At 39.4% G+C, this 13,963-nt stretch overlaps 1 protein-coding gene across 7 annotated transcripts in view; it reads right to left on the bottom strand.

The window, feature by feature from the left end:
• Cald1 (caldesmon 1) overlaps positions 1-13,963 on the bottom strand; it is a 220,704-nt gene that overhangs the window by 123,488 nt on the left and 83,253 nt on the right. For all 7 annotated transcript variants that reach the window (XM_069996817.1, XM_069996821.1, XM_069996823.1 and 4 more), the window contains exon 2: positions 817-909. The gene's annotated coding sequence lies outside the window, so the exon portion shown is untranslated. The remainder of the gene's footprint in view (positions 1-816; positions 910-13,963) is intronic.

The raw sequence follows: 13,963 nt of genomic DNA, 5'->3' as shown, positions 1-13,963 counted from the left end.
GCAACATCTTGATCTCAGATCTCAGACATCCAGCTTCCTGATTTGTGAGAAAATACTGTGTTTTAATTTACTCTATGAAACACTGCCATGACAGCCCAAATAAACTAGTCAAAAGAGAGCAGCTGATATCATACTGACAGGATAATTGCCTGAGCACTATGCTATACTCCTGAAAAATTTTTCTCCCTACCAAGGCCACTTTTGGTTTCATTTTATTTATCCATGCTCTAATTTAGAAATCCCCCTCTTTCTCTTCCCAGGTAGCAGACAATCTCCTGCCAGGTGAGGACTTGCTAGTCACTAGCATTTGCACAAACATGAGCTTATTGATCCTGGAAGACACATCCTTATACCAAGCCTTCAGCATTACTCACAGAAAGTGAAGACTTATTTATTAATGTGGGACTGTTTGAATATTGAATATGTGCAAAAAAAGAGCAAAACAAATCAAGCAGAAAGTGAGATTGAAAAAATAGGAAAGAGCTGGGAAAGTGGCTTAGTGGTAGAGTGCTTGCCTTGAATGCAAGAGGCCCTGGGTTTGATTCGTCAGCATCACATAAGCAGAAAAAGCTGAAAGTGGTGCTGTGGCTCAAATGGTAGAGTGCTAGCCTTGAGCTGAAGAGTTGAGGGACAGTGCCCAGGCCACAGACCTGACAAAAAAATAAAAAATAGGACAATAGTTCTTTTAAACCCAGCTAGTTTCTACCTGAGTAATTAGTAAGTAAATGAAAAGGCCCTTAATGGGAACTCATTTGGCAGCAAGTCTATGAATTTCTACATGTAGAGTCCAAAGAAAAACCCACAGACTATACTCACAGGTAAGCAGTCAGGTGTCCACGATTCAGCTTCTGATTGTTCACGAAACCCTGTGCAATTTGATCAGATGATGCTCAGACTTTTTCTTGAAACCTGGAAAAAAAGTAAGGATTGAAACATAATTAAATGGAAAGTATTTTGTTAATGTTGACTATTTTAAATTACATTTTCCTTCTTAGGTGTCATTGTTTTGTTTTGCTTTTGCAGTGCTGAAGATTGAACACAGAGTCTCACTCTTGTTTCCAGTAGAGCCACATCCTTAGTCCTTTCCCTGACAGGCCTCAAACTCCTGCCTTTATCACTTAAGTAGTTGGGATTATAGGTATGTGCCACAATACTCTGGCTTCTCAGGAATTTTTAATTAAGACTTAGGGGAAACTGAGAATTGAGATAAAAATAGCCATTGTGAATTTACATTTTTAAATAAAATAATTACAATTATCATAGAATCAACCTCTGGGTTATTCTCTTTTTAATTTAAATTTTTTGGTAAAGCTGATGTATAGAGGAGTTAGCTACACAAGTCAGGTAGTGAGTACATTTCTTTTTGAGTAGTGTCATCCCCCTCCCACATTTTCTCCCAGTTTTTCCTCTCTCGGCCTCCTTTCCACCCAAGTTGCATAGTTCATTTCCAACATAGTGTCTAGAATCATTGCTGAATGAACATGATTGATTAAATAGCATTCTAGACATTCACACAGTGAGAACAAAGGAGGATATTCTTAGGAGGGGATCACAAGGACTCAATAGCTATGTGCTTATGATCATATAAAATGATTCTTATCAAAATGAACTCCAAGAAATGGAAACAAGTACAAGTACTTTCTTACTGTACTATTTGCAACTATTTTTCCACTTCAGTTTATTCCCTTTTGTCACTGTTTTTGATTTCTGTACCCTGGGTTATTCTTCATAATGAGGCAGAGAAGGTTATACAAACAATACAACCTTTTCTCTGCCCTCAATTCCTTCAGCATTTTTATTTTAGTGGAAAAGGAAATAGAAGAAGAAAATGCTCTAAGTGGGTGGAATTTTGTTTAATCTACAGTGTCTGTTATGAACTTTCCTATTAGTAAGACAGACAGGAAGACGTTAATAAGAAAACAACCTAAACGGTGAAATGCCTAAACATGAAATTTGTCTTTAGATAGCTTCCCTTTCTATATTCAGAGTTACGATCTAAGGATCAGACAGCTGGTGAAGCTCTTACTTTTTTTTTTTTTTTTTTTTTTTTTTTGTCAAGAGCTTGCTTTATTTACTGCCAGTTACTCTGCAATGTCAGATAGATGCCCAAGGAAACCATTCTTCCTTTTACTCCTTCAAGCCACACCTGGCACTTCTGGCTGACCCAGCTCAGTAGCAGTTGCCAGAAGTTCTCTGCAGGCCAAGCTGAGTCTAGACTAGACGTGGTAAGGCAGGAAAATGCTCAGGATGAAGGAAGGAGGAAGGAAGGGAGGGAGGGAGCTAGACATGTGAGAGCCTGTCTTTCTCCCCAGTCCCATCAAGCCAGGGCGAACAGCCAGGCACTATTTATTGCTACTTACAGTTAACCATCTACTCAGTGTAGAGAGAAATGGATTTTACATAAAAACATTCATTGTGGGAGAACCAAGGGGGTAATAAAAGGGAAGAAGGGCTTCCCTCCTGTCCATCAGATCTCTAGCTAAGAGTAGATTTTCTATGGGGCCTTAGGAAACTCTTTAGGTTCAACCAGGAGAAACACTAACTCAGAGATTTCTAGATAGTTTATATGGAAAAACAATGCCAGGGCATATCTACAAAAAAAACATGAAAAAGTCATACTTTAAAATGTCTATCATGAATGTTCTATGAAAGATCCACATAGATTCCAGAGGATGGAAGTGGGGGAAGGGTCTCACATCATAACTTACTGCAACAGGAACTTGGTCACCACAAAGGCTAAGTTTATAAAAATGAATGACTTTTTAGCCAGCCACAAGAACTAATTTAAAATTTAAAAAAGATCTAATTTAACATTCCACCTTACACAGGTGAATTAGGACTCCTTGATTTCAACACTTCTGTTTCTATACCTTTCTATTAAAAATAATCTCTGCTCTGAATTCATTATGAAAATAACAATAACTTGTTTATTGAGTAATTTCTTTTTGTCCAAGGCTCTGTGTTGAACACAGAGTATTCTTAGTTCAATCCTGACAAGTTCATTGTTTAAATTCACCCAGTTGGAAAGTACTCCAAGCCAGTGGTGACCCAGCTTGATGAGTATATTTCAAGAAGGAATGTACACATTTGCCTATTTTTTTGAGTGAGTGCTCTGCTTGATGACAGGCATTTGGTGATGAACAAGAAATCTGCATACTTGGAGCTTATATTCTGGTCAGGTACAGAAATGATGTATTTCTGATATCAAGTAAAAAACACAGCAAGATGTGATGTTTTTGGAAGCCTCTGGAGTATAGATTGGGTGGTACCATAGTCTTTTTTTGTTGTTGTTGTTCAGTCGTGGGGCTTGAACTCTGGGCTTGGGCGCTGTCCCTTAGCTCTTCAGCTCAAGGTGAGCGTTCTACTGTTTGAGCCACAGCACTACTTCCTGGTGCCATGATTTGATTGTGTCAATCAAAGACTACACAGTTGGACACTTAATCCCAAATCCATATACTGATGATATTTGGAGTAAGATAGGATGAGGAAGCCTGAGTACTAGGGCTCTGTCAACTCTTGCTATGTGAAGCCTATACACAATGTCACACAGTAGGAAGGCCCTCCCCAGATACCAGCACGTTGATATTGGATCCTTTTTTATAACTTAACCCAGCCTGTGCCATTCTGTTACCAAAGCAGCAAATACAACCAAACAAAGTAAGGGATGGTATCTCTGAAGAGAAGACATGTAGGCTGAAGGTACACTTGTAAGGAGTCATGTAGGTAAAGAACTGAGAGAATGGAGTTTCAGTAACAGAGCCCTTGAGAATGCTGGTGTAGGTTTTTGTGAGTTATCCATGTGCTCTGTGATCATAGAACTCATCCATGTTATTCATTCCTACTGTAATTTCAGCTCAAATGCCATGTATAGAGGATACTATGCAGAAGAATGTGCTAAATAAAAGGGCTTGCACATATGTACGCGCACGTGCACATGCACACACACACACACACACACACACACACACACACACACACACACACAATATGGCCCTTGAAAGAGGTTACTTCTTCTGGCTATTAGAGGGGGCTGTGACCTGTCCCTTCCCATAGACAAGTTCCCTAGTCCCCTGCTCAATTGGTAAGTTGAAAAAAGCTGCTGGCCAGTTAATGGTTCATGTCTATAGCATTAGCTACTCAGGAGGCTGAGATCTGAAGAGCAAGGTTCAAAGCCAGCCTGGTCAGGAAAGTCCACGAAACTCTTATCTCCAATTAACCACCAAAAAGCTAGAAGTGGAGTTGTGGCACAAGTGAGTTCTGAGCACAAAAACTCAAAGAAATACCTAGGCCCTGAGTTCAAGTTCCAATACTCGCACATGTGTGTACACATACATAAGTTGCGATAAACTCTGTTCATTCTTAACATGCCAGATGGTAATGCAGAATATTTGTCAATAACACACAGAAGAATGAAAAGCTACAGAACAGAATCCTTGGAATGACAAAGGAATGGCAAGTAGCTATTTTCATCTCAAAATTGGCAGGAAGTCAAATAATTTGTGGGGATGGGAATTAAAATACAATATTTAAAAAATAGTTGCATGAGTTTTGTCAGCACAAGCCAGTAACAATAAAACACTAATAACTTTCTCTGTTTTACATGTATAGTTGAGTATGGAAGCTAGGAGTATGTCAAAAAGAAAGAATTGCTTACTAGTGAGAGGTTCAGGTTACTTAAATAATAACTAATGAGTGGATCGACCTTGAAAACGTCATTCAGGACTCCTAACTTCTTCTTTCATCTGTAACAGTACAGGCATACCCACAACAAATAGTAATGGTAATCTTTGGCAATGATGATGGTAGGAGATCTGTGATGAAGGAGCTTGAACAAGGAGGAGCGCTAGTAAAATGGAGGTCTCCTGATCTGTAAGTTGATGACACAGTTGTTTCATTCTGTGAACATTCACACTCCATGCAGTTACGATTTGTTACTTCTCCGTCTTTTATCATACATCATTAGAGAGGTTGTATACCACATACTTAGAAAAGGGGGAAAGTCTAATCTATGAAGATGACAATGAAGGAGAATGTATGAGCACTAAATATCTAACCTAACAAAGGCTCCATTCCTCAGTCACCTATGTAAGACAATAAAAAAGAAAGACAAATAATGAGAGAAAAGGAGAATGTAATACAAATCAATGAACTCTGCAGAGGAAAACCATAGTTGGGAAAGCTGGGATCAATTTGGCCAGTTATTTCTAAATTAAAAGTCAACACTGGCGTATTTACCAATGACTTAGTGAACTTTCCATAGATAGGCTTACCATATCTTAGAAGGGAAATATTGAATGTTTTTGCAAGTGGCCTATACCAAAACACTTTAATACAGGGGCCACTTCCCATCTTTGGTGCCATAGAAGTTCACTGACACATAGCCCTGGGCTAATTGTCTACTTCTCTGTCTCCGTGTGCACTCTCCCACTTTCCAGCCCGATTTCTAGTGGCACATTCGTGTATCAAGACCTTGTACAAGATTTCCTCTTACGTTTAAAGTGGTATGTTTCCATTCAAACTTGCAAGCCTTAAGTAAAACTTGTCTCTATGAATGTGTTTCAGGTTGCAGCAAAAATTCCTATGCCTAGGTAAGGATCTCTTGCTGTTTCTCCTTTTTTTTTTCTCCTCTGATTTCCTTTTTTTTGGGGGGGGGGGAATGGGTAGTACTGGGGCTTGAACTCAGGGTCTTGCACCCTTACTGTTTTCTTTTCTTTCTCAAGGCTAGTGTTCTACCAGTTAAGCCACATCTCTACTTTCAGCTTTTAACTGATTGATTGAAGGTAAAAGTCTCAGACTTTTATCTTCCTTGGGCTCAGATCTCAGCATCCTGAGTAGCTAGGTTAATAGGCAGGAGCCACCAGTGTTTGGTTTAGATTGGTATAAGTACAGAATTATATGTAGGGAAGTATCCACAGGCATTTGTATACATGAGTAGATAAAAGGCTAAGGATGCAATTAGAGGATACTATATTATGAATTTAACTACAAAACCGTAGGGAAATGTGGAAATCATTTTCATGATTAAATTATTCAGTGAAAATGAAAATTCTCCTGGCATTCTGAAACAGAGAAACAGAGTGGAAGACAAAGTTGTCAATCCAGTATGGGATTGTGAAAGGAGCAGGGCGACTGGGGTCCTGTAGACCTATGCACTAAATAGAGGTATGACTTAGGAGAGTCTTGGCTGCACATCAGTTACTTCCAAGGACAATAGTAACTACCTTAAAGGTTCTCCTTGAGAATGCACAGTGTTTTGTTAGTATTGTTAGGCTAGACTTGCCACACTGGCAAGGATACATCATTCTAAGTAATTCTATCCCAGGAACTTAACATATTGTCTGACATAGAACATACTCTTCACAAAGCTTGTTGGGTGCCCAAGTGAATGAATAAATGCAATAGTATATAACATATTTAGTACAGAACTAAGCATGCTATAGAACGCCCTCCCCATTCCATGTTATACCAGATTCAGATTCTATCCCTTCCTTCTCACTTGTTACTTTGAATTTGGAAAGCAGAATGATTCTCCCTTAAGCTTCTTCCTTCCCTCCCTCTTTCCCTCCCTCCCTCTTTTCCTCCCTCCTTCTTTCCTTCCTTCCTTCCTTCCTTCCTTCCTTCCTTCCTTCCTTCCTTCCTTCCTTCCTTCCTTCCTTCCTTCCTTCCTAACTTCCTTCCTTCCTTCTTTCCCCTGTCTATTTCCTCTCTCTCTTCCACCCCTCCTTTTTGTCTGGTATGGTGTACTGGGGCTTGAATTCAGGGAGGGCCTCACATTCTCACTCCATGATGGTCAAAGGATGTAGTATAACTATATGTTTTCAGAGGAGCCAATTTGGTACAAGAAGAAGAAGAAACAATAATTGCCCTATTGGTACAGAATAAGCTCACAGAACAGTACAAAGGCGAGACTTTGATGTCTTATAGCAGCCCTATTGCAGCAGCCTTTTCTGTTTATCTTTGGATAACCATTTAATTAAGAATAATCCATGTGCTCTTTGCCTCAGCCAAGACTTTTCCTTTATTTGTGTGTGTGTGTGTGTGTGTGTGTGTGTGTGTGTGTGTGTGTGTGTGTGTGTGTGTGTGTGTGTGTGTGTGTGTGCCAGTACTGGAGTTTGAACTAAGGGCCTAGTGATCATACTTGGCTTTTTCACTCAAGGCTGGTGCTCTACCATTTGAGCTTTGTTCTGGTTAACTGGAGATAAGAGTGTCTTGGATTTGTCTGTTTGGGCTGGTTTCAAACTGTGATCCTAAGATCTCAGCCTCGTGAGTAGCTAGGATTAGAGGTATGAGTCACCAGCACCTGGCTGAACTCTTTTAATTCTATTAAACTCATAATTTATTTTTTATCTCAACAAGGAAGTTAGCATTTAGCAGTTGTAGATATTCACAAAGAGGAAATGTCCCAATTCAGTATTTTTCATCAAAGCAATTGGATAATTCATTCAATTTGGTAGACTTAGCAAAAAACTTAGACATAATTTGATTTAGTGGATTCATTTTCCTGTCCTTGTAATATGTTTGTATATTGTTTAAATTATTTTAATAGCTTTTTCTGTGCTAGTTTTAACTTCTAGTTGAAATTTAAACACACACAGCTCTATATCTCTATTATTATGTCCAGTTGCTTAAAGCAAAACGGAAAGCAAAATGGCACCCAATGTGGAATGCTCCTGTTCCTCTTTAACTTCTAACTGGTCAGAACTTCCTATTTCTCCTCTCCACAGCGGAGCTGTGGTAAAACTTAACTCTAGACTTTCAGTTAAATCTGTGCCAAGCACAAATGCAACAGAGTGACTCTGACCTCCTGTAGAAGCTAGAATCATCTTGTTCCACTCATATGACAAAAGATGAAATCATCAGCATGAGGAGCACTGAACAAATTCACTTAGGAGATGTCCTTCCTCTTCATTTGAAAGAATGCCAGCCTGTGTTTTCTCTGTTTGAATTTGCAACAAAAAGGTATCCATGAATGAGGTTGCGAGTCCATGGATAATATGCATGGCCACTAGGAAACTGGCATAGAACCACACCCACTTTGTTTGTGCATCATTACCCAGATAGCCGCTTGGTTTTGCCTAGGAAGCTGTAGACATCAGCAAACACAGCTAAGTAACAATGCACAGGGGACCATTTTGTGCACAGGGCCCTGGGAAGGGCCAGAGGAATTCCTCTGACCAGTCTCCTTTTGACTTTTTCCCATAGACCTTGTTCTTGCACTAAAATGTTTGGAATATTTGGTAGGAATGAAGGGGTTGGTCACTGGATAATTAAGTGTTCTATTACCAATGAGATCAGCCATTTGTAGACTGATTTCCTAGTGACTAGGGGCATTACAAATGGGTTATGAACATAAACACAGCACTTTTACAGTACACAGAATGCTCACATCCATTCCCTCAAATGGTCTATCCAACCCTAGAGGTCAGCAAGACAAGTATTATTGGCAACATTTTATGACCAGACCTAGGAAGGAGGGGAGAGGGGAAGTGAGGTCCCTAAGGCGAATGATGGGGAGAGTTGAGTAAGTCCTCAGCTTTTTTCTGTGTACATCATTCTGCCTCCATTGGATTATTTATTGACAAAGTTCTTTTAACAGAAACTGGTTCACTGGAATTGAGGGGAAAAATCAATCATAACATCTCTTTATAGATATTGGACCAATCCCTTGCTTGATTCCTAACTTCTACTATGGACTAAATACTTTCAAATCTTTCAAATTATATCTTTGTGGTCCTTATAATGGGCCTTTCTTTTCAGTAATTACATAGCAGGAGAATTAACAAGAGATACACATGTCAGGCTACTGTACTAACCACAAAGCACTTGAACATCAAAATAGCTCTTCTCTAAATGCACTGTGCCCTCCCACCACCCCATGACAGCTTGCCATATAGTGTTCATTACAAAAAGTCTCATCACATGTGAGATACGTCATGAGAAATGCAAAGCTTCCCATGACTTGCTGTTTAATTGGTGTTGCTCTTGTTTGTACTTTCTGAGACTGGATCTTGCTATGTAGCCTTGAACTTGTGATTCTTCTGTCACAGTCTCCTAATGGCTGGGATTACAGACATGCACTATCATGCGTGGAACTGATTTGCTTTTCAAATTATTGAGAAGGATTTAGAATTATCTTTATAAACTTGACCCTCATTAATTGCATCTTAAACATCTTTCCTTCATAGGAGAAAATGGCCTATTTCATGTGTATTCCTCTAAGTGGGCCTTTTCTCCCATGGGAGAAAATGATTTCAGAGTTGATCTTCTTACTGTGATTATCTCATGAGACAAAACAAATCAAGTCAAGCTTGGGGTTGTGTTTCTAGTTATGAAACAGAACTCTCAAAGGATGCAGAAGAGATGGATAAAGTCAAGGCCACTGTCCTCACAGACCTAACTCTCATGGGAAAACATATATTACTCTATTTATATCATTTTATTTTCTGTATCCTCATTGCCTATCACAGTTCTGGGGCATATTATTTTCTCAACAATTATCTCTTCAACTGCTCAGTCTTTTCTATGTCTAAATTCTGATGAAAACATCATTGTCTACAATCATTCCTAGGACTAGAATGGAACTGGTACAAAGCAGACAGTTGGACTTTAATAGACTGTTTTTTGCAATTGCTTTAGCTACTTGATGATAACGAGGATAATATCCAAGATGGAATTTCTTAAAGTCCCAATCTTAAACTCAGGTTGCATCTTCTTAAAAATGTGTGTGTTTTAAATTTTTTAAATTGTTTTATTATAAAGGTGATGTACAGAAAAATGTGTTTTTAACCAAATGAAGGATGGCATACAGATACAGACAGGTCAGTGAAATTAATTTTCACATTAATACAATATGTCAAGTAAACAATCTCATAACAAATATATCTTCAAAGGACACTGTATATGTTAGGGGGGCATACACACACATGCACCAAACCTGGAACTCAGGGCCTGGGCTCTGTCCCTGAACTTTTCTGCTCAAGGCTAGTGCCATTCCACTTGAGCCACAGCACCACTTCTGGCTTTTGGATAGTTATCTGGAGATAAGAGTCTCATGGACTTTCCTGCCCAGGCTGGTTTTGAATTGCAATACTCAGTTCTCAGCCTCCTGAGTAGCTAGGATTACAGGCTTGAGTCACCAGCAGAAGCAACCGACACCCTAGCAACAATATTTTTTTCTTTTAAACAGTTATGCCCCTATTCAGATACAAACAAAAATAGCCAACACAAGCTGAATTAGATTTAGCATTTATATTTGAGCTAATTGAATTAAATGAAAAAGATGAACTAATTCAGCAAAAATTCTTGGTAGTTGATTAGAAGTAGCAACTCATAGTCTCTGTTAAAATGGGAGATTCTGGCATTATACAGACCCAATTACCAGCTAGAGAGAGCTGATATACCTCCCACCCCCTTACACACACACACACACACACACACACACACACACACACACACACACACACACACACACACACACACACACACACACACACACATTTGAAAAGCAGGTCCATTAGGAAACCTCCTGAAATACACTTTCTAGAGAAGATGACTCCTATATTTATATATTGGAACATAATGTGATTGTGAGAAATTACTGCTAAAAAGACAAAAAACAAATGACCGTGAATAACTTGAAGCAGCTAAACTAACACACAGACGCTAACCCAGAACCTTGAGAAGGGTTACAAATTCATCATGTGAAATATACCAGCCCAGTGATGGAGGGGGAACAGGAAAACATTAAAATTAGCTGGAATTCAAATGATATTTCAACTACACTGATATTTGGGTTGTTTTAAGTATTTTCTCATCTGCTGTCTTTGTATACTTTTATTCCCTGATGTATCTCAAAAGAAAAATGACTCCAGAGATGAAAAATCAAAACTGCCCTTAGTAGTCTTAGTTGTTCACCTCCAAGGGAGGGGATTCCAAGAGTGCTGGAACTTGGTCATAAGCTCCGTGCATGAGCACACATGTTTCTAAACAGCACCACGGTCACTCCTGCAGCATTCAGTAATTACTTACTGATGGAATAAATTACTGATGTTTCTCAAGATTGCTTTCGATTCTGTTTCACCCTATTGCAAAAGACCTCAAGTCATCCAGTCTGTAAGAACATAGCAATCTCTGAATGCTATGTGGATATCCATTTCCGTAGGGAGAATAAACAAATGTGCATTTCATTATAGAAAATTTAGAATACACAGAAATATACAGGATGCAAAATTCTATTTTTACAAGCAAATTTGGTTTGTTCTATATTCAGTTTTTTCTTTGTAATCATACATATTTTCCCATACCATTGTTTTAGCTTTAATATATTCATGTTTATGTAATCATCACTCTCCTACCACTGAACATTGACAGTATTTAAAATTGAGGCTCTTATGGACATCGTTGGACATAAATCTTTATTCTTAAATCTCTATCATATTTTCTTTTTGAACTGTTAAAAACATACTGTAGAGGGCTTTCTGCTGTATCAACCACTGTCAGGGAAATTGATCATCTTTTGTTTTTGTGGGAAGGAACCATTCGCTACCAAGATTACTGAAGCTGTAGAGGAAAAAAGTAATTGCCTTCTAAAGTTTGATTAATTTTTCTAAAAAAATCAACATTAGAAAGTTTATTCTAGCATTGGTCATTTTCCATCACTTTCTTCATGTTTCTGCAAACTAGCTTATTCTAATGATTTGCTTTCTAATGCTTTTTTTATTGAGACACAATGCTCATGTATATTTATGGAGTAGAGAACAAGAGTCTTTTACATATACACAATCTACAATGATCGGGTGAGGCAATAAGTATTTCCATCTCCTGAAACACCCATCATCTCTACATGCTAGGAACTGTGGTAAGCTTTGAATTATTCTGAAATGTCTCATAGATGGTTTCAGATACAACAGTTACCCTACAATGTATGCTACAGAAAACCAAAGTTAAAAGACAGACCAACTTGAGTCTTCAAACTGAGGTAATTCAAAGACAAGAGGAAATGAAATAATCAAACTGACATCCTTGTTGCGTGCATGTGCACATGTGCACACACACACACACACACACACATCTCAGAAGAGATGAGAACAGGCAACTCTTAGTGTATTGGTAGCTGACAGCATCACAGCAGAGCCTCTGGGGGGGTTGACAAGCCTATTAAAGAAGTGTCAACACAGGAGTCTAACACTTGGGGTACAAGCACACTTAAGATAGTGGTTATGCTTTATACTTTTCTTCCTTCTCTATAATTCATAAAAATTCCACCATTGCCAACTCTTCCATTAACCCTAACATAGCTGAACATATTTCCCAGTTTTTCTTGTCCCAGCAAGTGACTCTCATAGTCCCAAGGTTTGCTCCAGCAATGGGCCTGGAAGTCATTCCAGATGTTTCCTTCCTCCTCTCCATCCTTTCCCCACACACCACTCCCCATACAATAAAGGACTAAACCCACATGATTCTGTCTTCAGGATACTTGCTTAAAACAGTCTATTTATCTTCATCATTGCTACCACTCCAAGTCACCAGCCCAGGAGCCTCCTGAAGGATCTCTCTGTTCTAATCTACTAGTGATCTGTAAACAATTACCTTTAAAAATACCCATTAATCTGATCATGTCACTGCCCTGCTGCAAAACATGACCAGCAATGCTGTGTGCTGTACACAGCTCTGCTCAGCCCGCTCTGGTGTTGGTGCTTCTCTCCATGCTGATCCACTCACACTGGCTTTCTTTCCATTTTCTGCAAGCATCCAACTCCTGCAGGTCACAGAGCTCAGGGTATGCTGTTCTCCAAGGTTGAGTTGAGTGCTCCACTACTCCCTTGTACTACTAGCATGCATCTCATTTGGGTAATACCTAACCTTTAAATCCACAAATAGTGCCAGGTGCCCATGGCTCTTGCCTGAAATCCTACCTATTCAGGAGGCTGAGATCTGAGGATCATGGTTCAAAGCCAGCCCAGACAGGGATGCCCATGAGGCTGTGATCTCCAATTAACCCACCAAAAAGCTGGTAGGAGATGTCTGGCTCCATCTTTGAACTGAAAAGCCATTGAACAATATCCAGTCCCTAGATTCAAGCTCCAGTACTGGCACACACATGTGTGTGCACACTCATTCACACACATACACATCTACAAATAGCAAATACAACACTCAGAAACACTGACTATTGGTGTTCCAGTATAATCATAAGATGGATGATAAAGGCTTCAAGATAGAAAAAATTAAATACTGTTGCCTTAGGCCTATATATTTTGAAGATTGTGACACTATATTATTATCCTTTATAGGATTTTGTTATTTATCTTTATGGATAATTACAAGTTGTAGGGACATTCATTTTTTTTTTTTTTCCGGTCGTGGAGCCTGAACTCTGGGCCTGGGCGCTGTCCCTCAGCTCTTCAGCTTAAGGCTAGCACTCTACCACTTGAGCCACAGCGCCACTTCCGGCTTTTTTCTTTTTGCTTATGTGGTGCTGAGGAATCGAACCCAGGGCCTTGAGCATGCAAGGCAAGTGCTCTACCACTGAGCCACCTTCCCAGCCCGGGACATTCATTTTTGGTGTGTATTTAACATTGGTATTTTTCTTTTCCTCTTCCCCTCCACCCCCGGTACTTGAACTCAGGGCCTTGTGTTATTACTTGGATTTTTTTCACAAGGCTGGCACTCTACCACCTGAACCACACCTTCTCTTCCAGCTTTTTTTTGCTGGTTAATTGAAGATAAAAACCTATGGGACTGAGAAGGTAACTCAGTGGTAGAGTGCTTGCCTAGTATTCATGAAGCCCTGGGTTGGATTCCTTAGTACCACAGAAGCAGAAAAAGCCAGAAATGGCATTGTGGCTCAAGTGCTAGAGTGCTAGCCTTGAATTGAAGAGCTGAGGGACAGAGCCCAGGGCCAGAGTTCAGGCCTCATGACCGGCAAAAAACAAACAAACAAACAAAAAACTTTGAACTTCAA

This window comes from Dipodomys merriami, unplaced genomic scaffold (genome assembly GCF_024711535.1).
Source record: "Dipodomys merriami isolate MVZ:Mamm:240054 unplaced genomic scaffold, mDipMer1.0.p SCAF_5, whole genome shotgun sequence".
Lineage (NCBI taxonomy): Eukaryota > Metazoa > Chordata > Mammalia > Rodentia > Heteromyidae > Dipodomys > Dipodomys merriami.
This window is presented reverse-complemented; position numbering and strand designations above follow the sequence as displayed.